This window comes from Staurois parvus, unplaced genomic scaffold (genome assembly GCF_062004578.1).
Source record: "Staurois parvus isolate SC_StPar_1 unplaced genomic scaffold, SC_StPar_1.0 ptg001370l, whole genome shotgun sequence".
Classification (NCBI taxonomy): Eukaryota; Metazoa; Chordata; class Amphibia; order Anura; family Ranidae; genus Staurois; species Staurois parvus.
The window spans coordinates 191,313-208,613 of NW_028319166.1; the positions used below are offsets into that span (position 1 = coordinate 191,313).

Here is a 17,301-nt window from a genome sequence, read left to right on the forward strand (position 1 = left end):
ATAATGTCAGTGTGTGATGATGAATTTCCCCACGAATCACTATCTCTCAATTCTGTAAGTGATTCTAATTCACTAACACTATTTTCTAGCTGGTCTAAAATTGCTTTTGACTTAAAGGGATGCTTTTTGGATGCCGTGGACGTTCTCAAGTTTCCAGGCAGGAAGAACAGTAAAAGTGCAGGCAGGGCACTGGACAAAGTACTAGGGACACAATTTAGGTGAAATGGTTTGATATGGTAATGTAGTTCTAAAAGATTACAATGTGTTGTGTGTATGTCATATTTTTACTTTTTTGAATTTCCCACCGGTTCCGCCGCTGTGCGTACCGACGCTCGCAGGGAACGGAATCTGGAAGACAGATGCTGGCATTGGATGGAGGACATGGCCGGAGGACACAGCGGGAGGATCGCAGGACAAGGTAGGGATCGGGGGGAAAGCAGGAGAAGCACTATGGAGCAATCCCAAGTGTGGTTCAGAGTTACCGATTTTGGTACCTAATATTAACCCCGAGCCACACTCGGGATTACCGCTAGGAAGGTTTAACACTCTCACTGTTGCTAGTGTGCTATATCAGTGCTTAAACTAACTTTTAAGCCCTCCAGCCCCACAGCACCTGCAGATTAAACAGATCAAAAGAGGCTAAGATGGCAGCTTCCTTGGCTGTAAAAAATAGGGCATGGTTATTTTTTAGATATGCGATCAGCAATAATATATTGTATGTCCTCTAAACTCTAAGATATCTATAGCTAATTTACACAATAGTACATGACACATGTTATATGACAAAAGTGTATTTTTGATTGTTTTGATTTGATTGATTGTTGTTTTGTTAGACTTTGATGTTTCTCTCAATTGTTTTATGTATCCAGGTATTCTAAACCAACACCGAATTTCAACTCTTTCCACTGAGAGTTGAGCATTATGTGGCATTTCAAATCTATTTACAAAGATACATATGACATTACAGTTATGTCACATGACATGGATTGGTATTTTGGCCTTTAAAGGCATAGTAAGCATTGCTACCTGCACCTTGTAATTTTTAGCTGCAAAAGATGTGCCTTGATTGTATAGTTTCAAGATGTTACTAGTTGCTCTGTATGCACAGTCCATTGTATAGTAAATCTTCAAATTCCTGTGTCATCAGTTTCTGTTTGTGTTGAAACATTAGGCATCTGGCATGGCTCTGCACAGGTTAATGTTTGACAATAGGCTCCACCCATCATGTTTCATTACAGGTCACATTACTTCTTCTATCTGAGAGTGCTTCCCTCTGACCTCTGCAATGTTTCCTGCATATCTGAGAGTGCTTCCCTCTGACCTCTGCATTGTTTCCTGCATATCTGAGAGTGCTTCCGTCTGACATCTGCACTGTCTCCCGCATATATGAGAGTGCTTCCCTCTGACTTCTGCACTGTCTCCTGCATATATGAGAGTGCTTCCCTCTGACTTCTGCACTGTTTCCCTCATATCTGAGAGTGCTTCCCTCTGACTTCTGCACTGTCTCCTGCATATATGAGAGTGCTTCCCTCTGACTTCTGCACTGTTTCCTGCATATTTGAGAGTGCTTCCCTCTGACTTCTGCACTGTTTCCCTCATATATGAGAGTGCTTCCCTCTGACATCTGCACTGTTTCCTGCATATATGAGAGTGCTTCCCTCTGACTTCTGCATTGTTTCCCGCATATATGAGAGTGCTTCCCTCTGACTTCTGCACTGTTTCCCGCATATATGAGAGTGCTTCCCTATGACTTCTGAACTGTTTCCCGCATATATGAGAGTGCTTCCCTCTGACTTCTGCACTGTTTCCTGCATATCTGAGAGTGCTTCCCTCTGACTTCTGCACTGTTTCCTGTATATCTGAGAGTGCTTCCCTCTGACTTCTGCACTGTTTCCTGCATATATGAGAGTGCTTCCCTCTGACCTCTGCACTGTTTCCCTCATATATGAGAGTGCTTCCCTCTGACTTCTGCACTGTTTCCTGCATATATGAGAGTGCTTCCCTTTGACTTCTGCACTGTTTCCTGCATATATGAGAGTGCTTCCCTCTGACTTCTGCGCTGTTTCCTGCATATCTGAGAGTGCTTCCCTCTGACTTCTGCACTGTTTCCTTCATATCAGAGATTGCTTCCCTCTGACTTCTGCACTGTTTCCTGCATATAAGATAGTGCTTCCCTCTGACTTCTGCACTGTGTCCCTCATATATGAGAGTGCTTCCCTCTGACTTCTGCACTGTTTCCTGCATATATGAGAGTGCTTCCCTTTGACTTCTGCACTGTTTCCTGCATATATGAGAGTGCTTCCCTCTGACTTCTGCACTGTTTCCTGCATATATGAGAGTGCTTCCCTCTGACTTCTGCACTGTTTCCCTCATATATGAGAGTGCTTCCCTCTGACTTCTGCACTGTTTCCTGCATATATGAGAGTGCTTCCTTCTGACTTCTGCACTGTCCCCTGCATATATGAAAGTGCTTCCCTTTGACTTCTGCACTATTTCCCGCATATCTGAGAGTGCTTCCCTCTGACTTCTGCGCTGTTTCCTGCATATCTGAGCGTGCTTCCCTCTGACTTCTGCACTGTTTCCTGCATATATGAGAGTGCTTCCCTCTGACTTCTGCACTGTTTCCTGCATATCTGAGAGTGCTTCCCTCTGACTTCTGCACTGTTTCCCTCATATATGAGAGTGCTTCCCTCTGACATCTGCACTGTTTCCTGCATATATGAGAGTGCTTCCCTCTGACTTCTGCATTGTTTCCCGCATATATGAGAGTGCTTCCCTCTGACTTCTGCACTGTTTCCCGCATATATGAGAGTGCTTCCCTTTGACTTCTGAACTGTTTCCCGCATATATGAGAGTGCTTCCCTCTGACTTCTGCACTGTTTCCTGCATATCTGAGAGTGCTTCCCTCTGACTTCTGCACTGTTTCCTGCATATATGAGAGTGCTTCCCTCTGACCTCTGCACTGTTTCCCTCATATATGAGAGTGCTTCCCTCTGACTTCTGCACTGTTTCCTGCATATATGAGAGTGCTTCCCTCTGACTTCTGCGCTGTTTCCTGCATATCTGAGAGTGCTTCCCTCTGACTTCTGCACTGTTTCCTTCATATCAGAGATTGCTTCCCTCTGACTTCTGCACTGTTTCCTGCATATAAGAGAGTGCTTCCCTCTGACTTCTGCACTGTTTCCCTCATATATGAGAGTGCTTCCCTCTGACTTCTGCACTGTTTCCTGCATATATGAGAGTGCTTCCCTTTGACTTCTGCACTGTTTCCTGCATATATGAGAGTGCTTCCCTCTGACTTCTGCACTGTTTCCTGCATATCTGAGAGTGCTTCCCTCTGACTTCTGCACTGTTTCCCTCATATATGAGAGTGCTTCCCTCTGACTTCTGCACTGTTTCCTGCATATATGAGAGTGCTTCCTTCTGACTTCTGCACTGTCCCCTGCATATATGAAAGTGCTTCCCTTTGACTTCTGCACTATTTCTCGCATATCTGAGAGTGCTTCCCTCTGACTTCTGCGCTGTTTCCTGCATATCTAAGAGTGCTTCCCTCTGACTTCTGCACTGTTTCCTGCATATATGAGAGTGCTTCCCTCTGACTTCTGCGCTGTTTCCTGCATATCTGAGAGTGCTTCCCTCTGACTTCTGCACTGTTTCCTTCATATCAGAGATTGCTTCCCTCTGACTTCTGCACTGTTTCCTGCATATAAGATAGTGCTTCCCTCTGACTTCTGCACTGTGTCCCTCATATATGAGAGTGCTTCCCTCTGACTTCTGCACTGTTTCCTGCATATATGAGAGTGCTTCCCTCTGACTTCTGCACTGTTTCCTGCATATCTGAGAGTGCTTCCCTCTGACTTCTGCACTGTTTCCCTCATATATGAGAGTGCTTCCCTCTGACTTCTGCACTGTTTCCCTCATATATGAGAGTGCTTCCCTCTGACTTCTGCACCGTTTCCTGCATATATGAGAGTGCTTCCTTCTGACTTCTGCACTGTCCCCTGCATATATGAAAGTGCTTCCCTTTGACTTCTGCACTATTTCCCGCATATCTGAGAGTGCTTCCCTCTGACTTCTGCGCTGTTTCCTGCATATCTGAGAGTGCTTCCCTCTGACTTCTGCACTGTTTCCTGCATATATGAGAGTGCTTCCCTCTGACTTCTGCACTGTTTCCTGCATATCTGAGAGTGCTTCCCTCTGACTTCTGCACTGTTTCCCTCATATATGAGAGTGCTTCCCTCTGACATCTGCACTGTTTCCTGCATATATGAGAGTGCTTCCCTCTGACTTCTGCATTGTTTCCCGCATATATGAGAGTGCTTCCCTCTGACTTCTGAACTGTTTCCCACATATATGAGAGTGCTTCCCTCTGACTTCTGCACTGTTTCCCGCATATATGAGAGTGCTTCCCTTTGACTTCTGAACTGTTTCCCACATATATGAGAGTGCTTCCCTCTGACTTCTGCACTGTTTCCTGCATATCTGAGAGTGCTTCCCTCTGACTTCTGCACTGTTTCCTGTATATCTGAGAGTGCTTCCCTCTGACTTCTGCACTGTTTCCTGCATATATGAGAGTGCTTCCCTCTGACCTCTGCACTGTTTCCCTCATATATGAGAGTGCTTCCCTCTGACTTCTGCACTGTTTCCTGCATATATGAGAGTGCTTCCCTTTGACTTCTGCACTGTTTCCTGCATATATGAGAGTGCTTCCCTCTGACTTCTGCGCTGTTTCCTGCATATCTGAGAGTGCTTCCCTCTGACTTCTGCACTGTTTCCTTCATATCAGAGATTGCTTCCCTCTGACTTCTGCACTGTTTCCTGCATATAAGAGAGTGCTTCCCTCTGACTTCTGCACTGTTTCCCTCATATATGAGAGTGCTTCCCTCTGACTTCTGCACTGTTTCCTGCATATATGAGAGTGCTTCCCTTTGACTTCTGCACTGTTTCCTGCATATATGAGAGTGCTTCCCTCTGACTTCTGCACTGTTTCCTGCATATCTGAGAGTGCTTCCCTCTGACTTCTGCACTGTTTCCCTCATATATGAGAGTGCTTCCCTCTGACTTCTGCACTGTCCCCTGCATATATGAAAGTGCTTCCCTTTGACTTCTGCACTATTTCCCGCATATCTGAGAGTGCTTCCCTCTGACTTCTGCACTGTTTCCTGTATATCTGAGAGTGATTCCCTCTGACTTCTGCACTGTTTCCTGTATATCTGAGAGTGCTTCCCTCTGACTTCTGCATTGTTTCCTGCATATTTGAGAGTGCTTCCCTCTGACTTCTGCACTGTTTCCTGTATATATGAGAGTGCTTCCCTCTGACTTCTGCACTGTCTCCCGCATTTATGAGAGTGCTTCCCTCTGACTTCTGCACTGTTTCCTGTATATATGAGAGTGCTTCCCTCTGACTTCTGCACTGTTTCCCGCATATCTGGAAGTGCTTCCCTCTGACTTCTGCACTGTTTCTTGCATATATGAGAGTGCTTCCCTCTGACTTCTGCACTGTTTTCTGCATATCTCAGAGTGCTTCCCTCTGACTCTCCACACTGTCTCCTGCATATATGAGAGTGCTTCCCTTTGACTTCCGCACTTTTCCTGCATATATGAGAGTGCTTCCCTCTGACTACTGCACTGTTTCCTGTATATCTGAGAGTGCTTCTCTCTGACTTCTGCACTGTCTCCTGCATATCTGAGAGTGCTTCCCTCTGACTTCTGCACTGTTTCCTGTATATCTGAGAGTGCTTCCCTCTGACTTCTGCACTGTTTCCTGCATATATGAGAGTGCTTCCCTCTGACCTCTGCACTGTTTCCCTCATATATGAGAGTGCTTCCCTCTGACTTCTGCACTGTTTCCTGCATATATGAGAGTGCTTCCCTTTGACTTCTGCACTGTTTCCTGCATATATGAGAGTGCTTCCCTCTGACTTCTGCGCTGTTTCCTGCATATCTGAGAGTGCTTCCCTCTGACTTCTGCACTGTTTCCCTCATATCAGAGATTGCTTCCCTCTGACTTCTGCACTGTTTCCTGCATATAAGATAGTGCTTCCCTCTGACTTCTGCACTGTGTCCCTCATATATGAGAGTGCTTCCCTCTGACTTCTGCACTGTTTCCTGCATATATGAGAGTGCTTCCCTTTGACTTCTGCACTGTTTCCTGCATATATGAGAGTGCTTCCCTCTGACTTCTGCACTGTTTCCTGCATATCTGAGAGTGCTTCCCTCTGACTTCTGCACTGTTTCCCTCATATATGAGAGTGCTTCCCTCTGACTTCTGCACTGTTTCCTGCATATATGAGAGTGCTTCCTTCTGACTTCTGCACTGTCCCCTGCATATATGAAAGTGCTTCCCTTTGACTTCTGCACTATTTCCCGCATATCTGAGAGTGCTTCCCTCTGACTTCTGCGCTGTTTCCTGCATATCTGAGAGTGCTTCCCTCTGACTTCTGCACTGTTTCCTGCATATCTGAGAGTGCTTCCCTCTGACTTCTGCACTGTTTCCTGCATATCTGAGAGTGCTTCCCTCTGACTTCTGCACTGTTTCCCTCATATATGAGAGTGCTTCCCTGTGACATCTGCACTGTTTCCTGCATATATGAGAGTGCTTCCCTCTGACTTCTGCATTGTTTCCCGCATATATGAGAGTGCTTCCCTCTGACTTCTGCACTGTTTCCCGCATATATGAGAGTGCTTCCCTTTGACTTCTGAACTGTTTCCCGCATATATGAGAGTGCTTCCCTCTGACTTCTGCACTGTTTCCTGCATATCTGAGAGTGCTTCCCTCTGACTTCTGCACTGTTTCCTGCATATATGAGAGTGCTTCCCTCTGACCTCTGCACTGTTTCCCTCATATATGAGAGTGCTTCCCTCTGACTTCTGCACTGTTTCCTGCATATATGAGAGTGCTTCCCTTTGACTTCTGCACTGTTTCCTGCATATATGAGAGTGCTTCCCTCTGACTTCTGCGCTGTTTCCTGCATATCTGAGAGTGCTTCCCTCTGACTTCTGCACTGTTTCCCTCATATATGAGAGTGCTTCCCTCTGACTTCTGCACTGTTTCCTGCATATATGAGAGTGCTTCCCTTTGACTTCTGCACTGTTTCCTGCATATATGAGAGTGCTTCCCTCTGACTTCTGCACTGTTTCCTGCATATCTGAGAGTGCTTCCCTCTGACTTCTGCACTGTTTCCCTCATATATGAGAGTGCTTCCCTCTGACTTCTGCACTGTTTCCTGCATATATGAGAGTGCTTCCTTCTGACTTCTGCACTGTCCCCTGCATATATGAAAGTGCTTCCCTTTGACTTCTGCACTATTTCCCGCATATCTGAGAGTGCTTCCCTCTGACTTCTGCACTATTTCCCGCATATCTGAGAGTGCTTCCCTCTGACTTCTGCACTGTTTCCTGCATATATGAGAGTGCTTCCCTCTGACCTCTGCACTGTTTCCCTCATATATGAGAGTGCTTCCCTCTGACTTCTGCACTGTTTCCTGCATATATGAGAATGCTTCCCTTTGACTTCTGCACTGTTTCCTGCATATATGAGAGTGCTTCCCTCTGACTTCTGCGCTGTTTCCTGCATATCTGAGAGTGCTTCCCTCTGACTTCTGCACTGTTTCCTTCATATCAGAGATTGCTTCCCTCTGACTTCTGCACTGTTTCCTGCATATAAGATAGTGCTTCCCTCTGACTTCTGCACTGTGTCCCTCATATATGAGAGTGCTTCCCTCTGACTTCTGCACTGTTTCCTGCATATATGAGAGTGCTTCCCTTTGACTTCTGCACTGTTTCCTGCATATATGAGAGTGCTTCCCTCTGACTTCTGCACTGTTTCCTGCATATCTGAGAGTGCTTCCCTCTGACTTCTGCACTGTTTCCCTCATATATGAGAGTGCTTCCCTCTGACTTCTGCACTGTTTCCTGCATATATGAGAGTGCTTCCTTCTGACTTCTGCACTGTCCCCTGCATATATGAAAGTGCTTCCCTTTGACTTCTGCACTATTTCCCGCATATCTGAGAGTGCTTCCCTCTGACTTCTGCGCTGTTTCCTGCATATCTGAGAGTGCTTCCCTCTGACTTCTGCACTGTTTCCTGCATATATGAGAGTGCTTCCCTCTGACTTCTGCACTGTTTCCTGCATATATGAGAGTGCTTCCCTCTGACCTCTGCACTGTTTCCCTCATATATGAGAGTGCTTCCCTCTGACTTCTGCACTGTTTCCTGCATATATGAGAGTGCTTCCCTTTGACTTCTGCACTGTTTCCTGCATATATGAGAGTGCTTCCCTCTGACTTCTGCGCTGTTTCCTGCATATCTGAGAGTGCTTCCCTCTGACTTCTGCACTGTTTCCTTCATATCAGAGATTGCTTCCCTCTGACTTCTGCACTGTTTCCTGCATATAAGAGAGTGCTTCCCTCTGACTTCTGCACTGTTTCCCTCATATATGAGAGTGCTTCCCTCTGACTTCTGCACTGTTTCCTGCATATATGAGAGTGCTTCCCTTTGACTTCTGCACTGTTTCCTGCATATCTGAGAGTGCTTCCCTCTGACTTCTGCACTGTTTCCTGCATATATGAGAGTGCTTCCCTTTGACTTCTGCACTGTTTCCTGCATATATGAGAGTGCTTCCCTCTGACTTCTGCACTGTTTCCTGCATATCTGAGAGTGCTTCCCTCTGACTTCTGCACTGTTTCCCTCATATATGAGAGTGCTTCCCTCTGACTTCTGCACTGTCCCCTGCATATATGAAAGTGCTTCCCTTTGACCTCTGCACTATTTCCCGCATATCTGAGAGTGCTTCCCTCTGACTTCTGCGCTGTTTCCTGCATATCTGAGAGTGCTTCCCTCTGACTTCTGCACTGTTTCCCTCATATCTGAGAGTGCTTCCCTCTGACTTCTGCACTGTTTCCTGTATATCTGAGAGTGATTCCCTCTGACTTCTGCACTGTTTCCTGTATATCTGAGAGTGCTTCCCTCTGACTTCTGCATTGTTTCCTGCATATTTGAGAGTGCTTCCCTCTGACTTCTGCACTGTTTCCTGTATATATGAGAGTGCTTCCCTCTGACTTCTGCACTGTCTCCCGAATTTATGAGAGTGCTTCCCTCTGACTTCTGCACTGTTTCCTGCATATATGAGAGTGCTTCCCTCTGACTTCTGCACTGTTTCCTGTATATATGAGAGTGCTTCCCTCTGACTTCTGCACTGTTTCCTGCATATCTGGAAGTGCTTCCCTCTGACTTCTGCACTGTTTCTTGCATATATGAGAGTGCTTCCCTCTGACTTCTGCACTGTTTTCTGCATATCTCAGAGTGCTTCCCTCTGACTCTCCGCACTGTCTCCTGCATATATGAGAGTGCTTCCCTTTGACTTCCGCACTTTTCCTGCATATATGAGAGTGCTTCCCTCTGACTACTGCACTGTTTCCTGTATATCTGAGAGTGCTTCTCTCTGACTTCTGCACTGTCTCCTGCATATATGAGAGTGCTTCCTTCTGACTTCTGCACTGTCTCCTGAATATATGAGAGTGCTTCCCTTTGACTTCTGCACTATTTCCCGCATATATGAGAGTGCTTCCCTCTGACTTCTGCACTGTTTCCCTCATATATGAGAGTGCTTCCCTCTGACTTCTGCACTGTTTCCTGTATATCTGAGAGTGCTTCCCTCTGACTTCTGCACTGTTTCCCGCATGTCTGAGAGTGCTTCACTCTGACTTCTGCACTGTCTCCCGCATTTTTGAGAGTGCTTCCCTCTGACTTCTGCACTGTTTCCTGCATATATGAGAGTGCTTCCCTCTGACATCTGCACTGTCTCCCGCATATATGAGACTGCTTCTCTTTGACTTCCGCACTATTTCCTGCATATATGAGAGTGCTTCCCTCTGGCTTCTGCACTGTTTCATGTATATCTGAGAGTGCTTCCCTTTGACTTCTGCACTGTTTCCCGCATATCTGAGAGTGCTTCCCTCTGACTTCTGCACTGTTTCTTGCATATATGAGAGTGCTTCCCTCTGACTTCTGCACTGTCTCCCGCATATATGAGAGTGCTTCCCTCTGACTTCTGCACTGTTTCTTGCATATATGAGAGTGCTTCCCTCTGACTTCTGCACTGTTTCCCGCATATCTGAGAGTGCTTCCCTCTGACTTCTGCACTGTCTCCCGCATATATGAGAGTGCTTCCCTCTGACTTCTGCACTGTTTCCTGTATATCTGAGAGTGCTTCCCTCTGACCTCTGCACTGTTTCCCTCATATATGAGAGTGCTTCCCTGTGACTTCTGCACTGTTTCCCGCATATATGAGAGTGCTTCCCTTTGACTTCTGCACTGTTTCCCGCATATATGAGAGTGCTTCCCTCTGACTTCTGCACTGTTTCCTGCATATATGAGAGTGCTTCCCTCTGACTTCTGCACTGTTTCCCGCATATATGAGAGTGCTTCCCTCTGACTTCTGCACTGTTTCCCGCATATATGAGAGTGCTTCCCTCTGACTTCTGCACTGTTTCCTGCATATATGAGAGTGCTTCCCTCTGACCTCTGCACTGTTTCCTGCATATCTGAGAGTGCTTCTGACTTCTGGCTCTGATAAGAATTTTGATGTTGTGTTCTGGAAAGTAAATCACTGGCATGAAAAGCTCTTGTAAGACCCTAGGAATTGATATGCACTAATGGGAGTGAAGAACTTGCAAACAGCTCTGATCATGGAGCATAAATTACTATATCTAAATTTAGTGTTACATGATAGATTTCAGTTACCTGTTGGCAAGAGAGCTGACACCTAATGTTAGTTATCTTATGTGAAATCAATGCTTTTTAAATTACTTCTTTTTTTTTTTTAAGTCTTATTTCCTCTACTCACTATAACCATCGTTGTAGATTTTGCTACAGAGACAAAATGATACATTGTTATCGCTCCACATACTGTTCTCACAGACATTAAACCCTCTTATTTTGTGCAATGGTGTGGAATCAATGACAAGTCAATATATTTTAGGAAGAAAATGTTTTATTTCATATTATTGTTTAAAAAAATAAATACTTTCTCAATGATAATTTAATATAGTACAGTATTTATTACCATAACCTTGTTCTCAATGTCATAAGGAGCAATATCTTGAAAATGAGAATCTTCTGCCAGTTTGTTAGTTTTAAAAGATTCTTGGCATGCAGTCTGTATGAGGACTGGGTGTTTATTTGTTTTCAGATCCCATGGGTGCTATCTAACGGCTTCCACAGAAAACAAATATTATGAGGGAAATTGTTCCAATTTGTTACCATTTTACTTTCCCACATTTCTTTTTATTTAGGCAAGCTTTATATAATTTCCATACAAATTTGCAAGCCTGAAACTCAGCACTTTATAGTTGGATATACATATGGGGTGCATATGGTGGAGTTCCCACATTAGGGTTTCAGTGGGTACAATAAAATAGAGGTGGACATGATTATATTGCTCCCAATTACTGATGTGTTCTGCTCTAAGCCTAGACTGAAGCCTGAAATACAGTAGAGCAGCAAAACTGTTTATGTTCTATAACAGTTATATAAAATGGGGGAAAAATAACATTTTGGATGAAAATTGTATTCAACATGTAAATCCTTTTTTATTTCAGATCCTTTTTTATTTATTTTTTTTTCTCTACATGCACATGCAGACCAAGTTGTCCATCAAAAGTGGCAATGGCAGAGGTTGGGACAAATTGTAACACTGACAGGGGTGCTTCCAGGAATTGTATCCACATAGTTTAAATATTCTTAAAAAAAACTGTTCAAGCTCCTTTGGCTGGTGTATTATTTATCTGAACCACTATTTCTGGTGATGGAAAGCTAGGTCTGTTGTACATAAAATATTTAAAGGCATGTAAAAATAAAACGTACATAATGAATACTATCATTTATCTTTTATATATCTACAAGTATTTTTTGTCATAATTGACCAGCAGACAAACGTTAAACTGACATGTTACATTTGTAACATATTTAAAAGAGTGATTGAGGTTAATTAGAAAGGCTTACATGCAAACATTTCAATTATTTCTTTGTATATACACAGTTGACAAAAGTCTTTGTTAAAGAGATGACATTAAGAAATACTTGTCAGCAGACACATTGCTCTTGGAAGTTGTCTGAAGCTATTAAGCTGCAAGCAAAGTTTTTCTAATGAAACCTTCGAAGAGACATTTATATAGCAGACGGCTCTCTTGACCTTTTAATGGTTGTCAGAGTATTTGATGACAGTTGCAAGAATATGATGCACGGCAGTAACCTTTTTAATAGTTTAATCTTTGTCATCAAATCTCCCAGCAGTCATGATTAATGACAACACTTGAGTATGTTTGCAGAGTTTTATATTTGGCAGCCAAGAACTTTGATCTATAGTTTTGAAGTATCATGTCATGCATATTTCACTGTGATCCTTTCTACCCCACTCAAGGATATATTAGGAATTCACAAGGACACTTGACACTAGTTTATAATGTGTTAATTGCAACATTTATAGCTCCTCATAAAAATGGATCAAAGCAAGACAGTCAATGATCCTCTGCATATGCATAGATAATTTTAGGTGTTTTTCTAAAGCTAAGAGATTATAGTGGTATTTTGGCCATACGTATCTTTATGATTGGAAAAATGAAAGTGCTTATCTGCCATGTATGCAGTTGCTAATGAGTTCTTATTAAATCACTTTATTGCTCAAAGCATTACATATTTTTTTTCTATACAAGTCAAAAAGTATATATAAACCCAATCAATAAAATCAAGTATAACTTTACCATTTTAATGTGATTACAAAAGTTGTTTTTAATCCCTAAAATCTGCAGCTTTCATTAAAAATCTGGTGATCCATTCATGAAGGTTTTGTTCAGGCACTTCCTGTTATAGGGTGACAACTCTATTTCCCCAGCTGTAATCCTGCACTGTCACCCAGTCACATAAGTGTTAGAGACTACAAGTGCATTGAGATGCAAGAAAGGATAAAAAACATGAATATTGATATTTGACTGAAAAAAGGCAATTGTTTCTAATACATGGAGTACTTTCCCATTATAAATATAACTCAGTTAGGGTGTACATCACCTTTATACAAGAGTTGCCCCCTGTGTTTAAAAAAAATAGATTTGGATTTTATAATATAATATATACAAACAATGCAGCTCTGATTTCTCCCTGTCCTATTTTAATGCTATGTAGCAGGTCTGAGGGGGGTAAATATCTTTAGTCTCTAAAGCAATAATAAAGAGGTATCTCTGAGATGAAGTTGGTGCCCTGCTGAAGGTCCATTGAATCTTTTGAGTAAAGAGCTATGTAATAATTTTCAAGAATCTGGCTAATTCTCTGAGGGATGTTGTGTGTTTCTAAAGGGTCTAGGGGCATTTAATAAAAGGCATTTGTGGTGGGACATGCTTATATCATAGATATTTGCATTGAATCCCCTCCCACAATGTGGTATGGGTGTAGGGAATTAATGATCCATGAATTCTTGGCTTCTTGGTAAAATGAATTAACTGGGGAGTTGGGAGCAAAAATGTTTGTTATTGTTAAATGTTTGCTAGCTGCAAGACGATAATTATTTTTTGGTTTTTTTAATCCTGTTCTACTGAGATTAGGGTGCACTGTAGATTTTTTGGTGTAGAAGGATCAATACTCTGGCCTGGCAGCCATCTAGAGAAGAACCCAATACCCTGCCCACTCATAACTTTTGCATACAGTGAAATTCTGCACATGATAAATGTGTCTCCTGCTACAGAGCTACGTTTGTGTGTAGTCGTTTAAGGTGTTCAGTTAGTTGGGGATTTCAGCCCCTTCACATTCCAAGAAACTATTTGCATAGGGAAATGAGAAGAATGTTAACTTCACACAGACGTTATCTTTTAATGTGTGGACTGGGTGTTGCAAAGTGAACCTGGCATTCGGTGTTAAACAACCTTATGACACTAGAACTAAACATGAACACAGTAAATAGAACAGTTAAAGAAGTATTTATTGTTTGGTTCTAAGTGGACAATAGTTCTTGCACAAGCTAAGGGGTCCATTAGGGCATGGCCCAGTACTTTCTCAGTTTGTGCTGAGGAATATCCAGCAGTTGATGTCCTATCACATAGAAGTTATTGAAGCCTCAGCACGGTCCCTTGCTCTGTATGGTGTGTGAGGGCTTCCCTTTGTTTGAGATGTTTTTGTGTGGGGTGTGTCTTGCTTTTGGTGAGGCTTTGTCCCAAGGGGTTGAAGCTTTTTGGATGTTTTCAGGGCCATTCTTTCTCCTGTTGGTGTTTGTAGGCACAGGATAGCTGGGTAGATCAGCATAAAGCTGATGCATTTCTGGTAAAAGCTAAAACCATCTGGGAAAAATCCTTGGGCTTATTTGTCACTTCCATAGAATAGTCTGCAACCTACAAAAGCCTAAATCATGAATAGATAGGTCTCATGCTATTCAGTAATGTTGTAGAATTGACAGTTTGGTCAAATTTAGGTATTTGACAGTCACCAGCCTTGGTGCCCCCTTCTCTGCTATTTGTCAACCTATCTGGAGGCGTATTTCTGCTATGCAAGGGTGCTTGAGTCCTAGGGTCTTCACTGATGTGGATTGAACATAGGTCCAATAGAGTACTCGCTTTATAGTTCTCAGAAAGACTGGTATTGCAGAGATTACACCTCCTTGAGCCTCCGTTTAGGTCTTCAACTTTGTCTACAATGTCTTCTTGAATTTTCTCATGTTTCTTTAAAGTAGCATATGAATATTCAAGTTCATTTTTGAGTGGAGACATTCGGTGCTCAGGAACTGTGAGGAATTGTGCTTGTTCCAAGACACCTTGCTACAGTTTTTGCATAACATGCGATAATACTTTGTCTACCACCTCAGTAATAGTGGGCGTGAAGAGTTTTGTCTCAGCCTTGGCTATCTTAGCATGCAAAGTCTCATCTTCCTCCTCAGATGAGGAGTGAGAGTGGGACTGTTCCCTCGCATGCTGCGTGAAGTGGTCTGCAGCCATCTTTGCTTACTTGGCTGAAATGAGTGATTGAGATGGCCTGGGGAGTGAGTGCGACCCTGACTGAGTGTTGGCAAGAGAGTGAACCATTTGAGAATGTCCCTGCACAAACTGAGTTTTCACCAAGGATAGGATGCTGCTTAAGGGGAGCTCTTTTTCTCATGGCTGCATGCAGTGTCACAACTGGAAGTCCCTGCTTCTAAATTGTAAACAAAAACTTTTGGTGTGCTCTTGATATTAGTTTTGCCTTATAGTTATTTGAATCTTTCCCACAGGGTGAGAGATTACCCTTGGCCTGTGATAACTGCAGAGGAAGACTGACATTCTTGCATCATGTAGTTTAGGCTGTGTGTTGATTTAGCAAATGAAGTTTGGAGTTGCTCTTTGTTTTGCTGCCGAACTGACATTTAACTGAAGAAGACATGCTTACCATTTGCCAACAACTTATTTACCATTTGCCACATGTGTTCTTTATTTATGTTTAGCACAAAGTGTTTGCAGCAAAAGTTGATGAATAATTGCTCTCTGAATGCTGAAAATTAAATAAACATTATGATTGTTTCCATCAATTGTAAGCTTCACATATTATGCAATCAACTTATTTCTGAAAATGTGTGCTTTTCAGCAAATTTATAAGATGCTAATGTCTTGACAGATGTAAAGACATGCAGACAGAGATTTTAGTGCCAAAACTAATATTTTATTTATGGACATGACTATCTGCTCTTTTGCTGGTTCCAATATTTGATTTGTATTGAAGAACGAAAGCCACAAGTGTGTTCAGATGTTACTGTATACTGTATCTGCAAACAAGCTACTATAATGAGTTAAAATTTAGATTACATTTTGTTAAACAAAGCTATTTATCTTTTTTTTTTGTTTTTCTCCAATCGTTTATTTGTTCTCTGCTTGATTTTTTGAGAAAATAGTGATATTTATTTCCATGTAAAGTATTGTACTAGTACTTATGTATGTTACTGTAAATTTACAGTATGTGACAGATGTACTTCACTTAAAGTGTTACTAAACCCACAACAGTAAAATCAGCCTGTATATGCAGTAAAGCATGCCTGTTATACTCACTGTGGAACCTAATGGATTAATCCTCTGCATTGTGTAAAACGGCTTTTTGATCCTGACTTCTCTGTTCCTCTGCTTTTTCAAGCAATCACCACTTATCTCCAGAGTGAACCGTAGGCATGCACATGCTCAGTTTGGTGTGTATTGCTACAGAGGGTTTTTTTTCTTTCTTGGGAGAGTGCATGTGATCAGCACAGGGCCAATCAGCACTGTCCAGATAGAGTTTAGGGGATCTGTATCCTCCTGGAGCAGAAAGAAAACTCCTCTACAAGCTTTAGCTAGTTGTGGGGTCAGATGCGGACTGACAACTCATGGGGCCCCCGGGCAATAGGAGATCATGGGGCCCCTGTGTCCTTGCCCAAACTAAAAAAAAACCTGTGAAAAAGGTACCAAGGGCATCTCATGGGGCCCCCTACTGACCCCGGGCCCTCGGGCAGTGCCCGTGTTTCCAAATGGTCAGTCCGCCCCTGGCTGGGGTGCACACAGAAGTCACAAGACTGCTCTAACTTCTGATGAGAAAAGGTATTAAGCTTTTATATTTACTAAAATAATTGTACTTCCATGTTGTGTGTACTGTGGGAGACCAGATATAATGAATGCAGGATCCTGAGTTTAGTAACACTCTAACCTTCCAGAAGGTTGGCACTACTACATTGATAGCCCTGATCTTCCAGGTTCTGCAAGTGTTCTGTAAGAGTGGTTTACCCTCTGCACACTGACCACAGGAGGTTGTTCTGCTCACACAGAACACTAACAGGACCCTCAGGATTGCAGCTATCACTGTAGTAGCTCCAACTACTACAACAGCAGTTCATCAGGACTGAGATTTACATGCCTAGCTAGTGCCAAGCTGTTACAATGTAAATATGCAATCCAAATAATTCCTGGAATTCAGTTTTAGGGTTTAGCACCATGGCTTATTTGTAATGGTTCATGAGGAAAGATACAGGAATGTATTTGTCACATGACTGACTTTGTCTGTTATGTATTTACTATGAATAACAATAATAAAGTAAAGCATATATAAACCCATCACTAAAGTTCCAACTAAGCTTTAATATATTGTAATGTATTTAAAAAAAATTTAATTTTAAAAGTTTTCATTTTTCATCTGTACTTTCATTAACATAAAACCTGCTAGCCCTTCCATCAAGGTCCTTTTTCAGGCACTTCTTGTTATAGGGTGACAACATTTTGCCCTGCCTCCCAAATGTATTCCAGCTTTGACTATTTCAACACACATTACTC

The 17,301-nt window shown here is 42.7% G+C and overlaps 1 long non-coding RNA gene across 1 annotated transcript in view; it reads left to right on the forward strand.

Moving 5' to 3' along the window:
* Nucleotides 1-334: 334 nt before the first annotated feature.
* The window catches only part of LOC149436364 (uncharacterized), a 283,376-nt gene continuing 266,409 nt past the window's right edge, over nt 335-17,301 (forward strand). The window contains exon 1 of the long non-coding RNA XR_016308300.1: nt 335-418. This is a non-coding gene — a long non-coding RNA (uncharacterized LOC149436364). The remainder of the gene's footprint in view (nt 419-17,301) is intronic.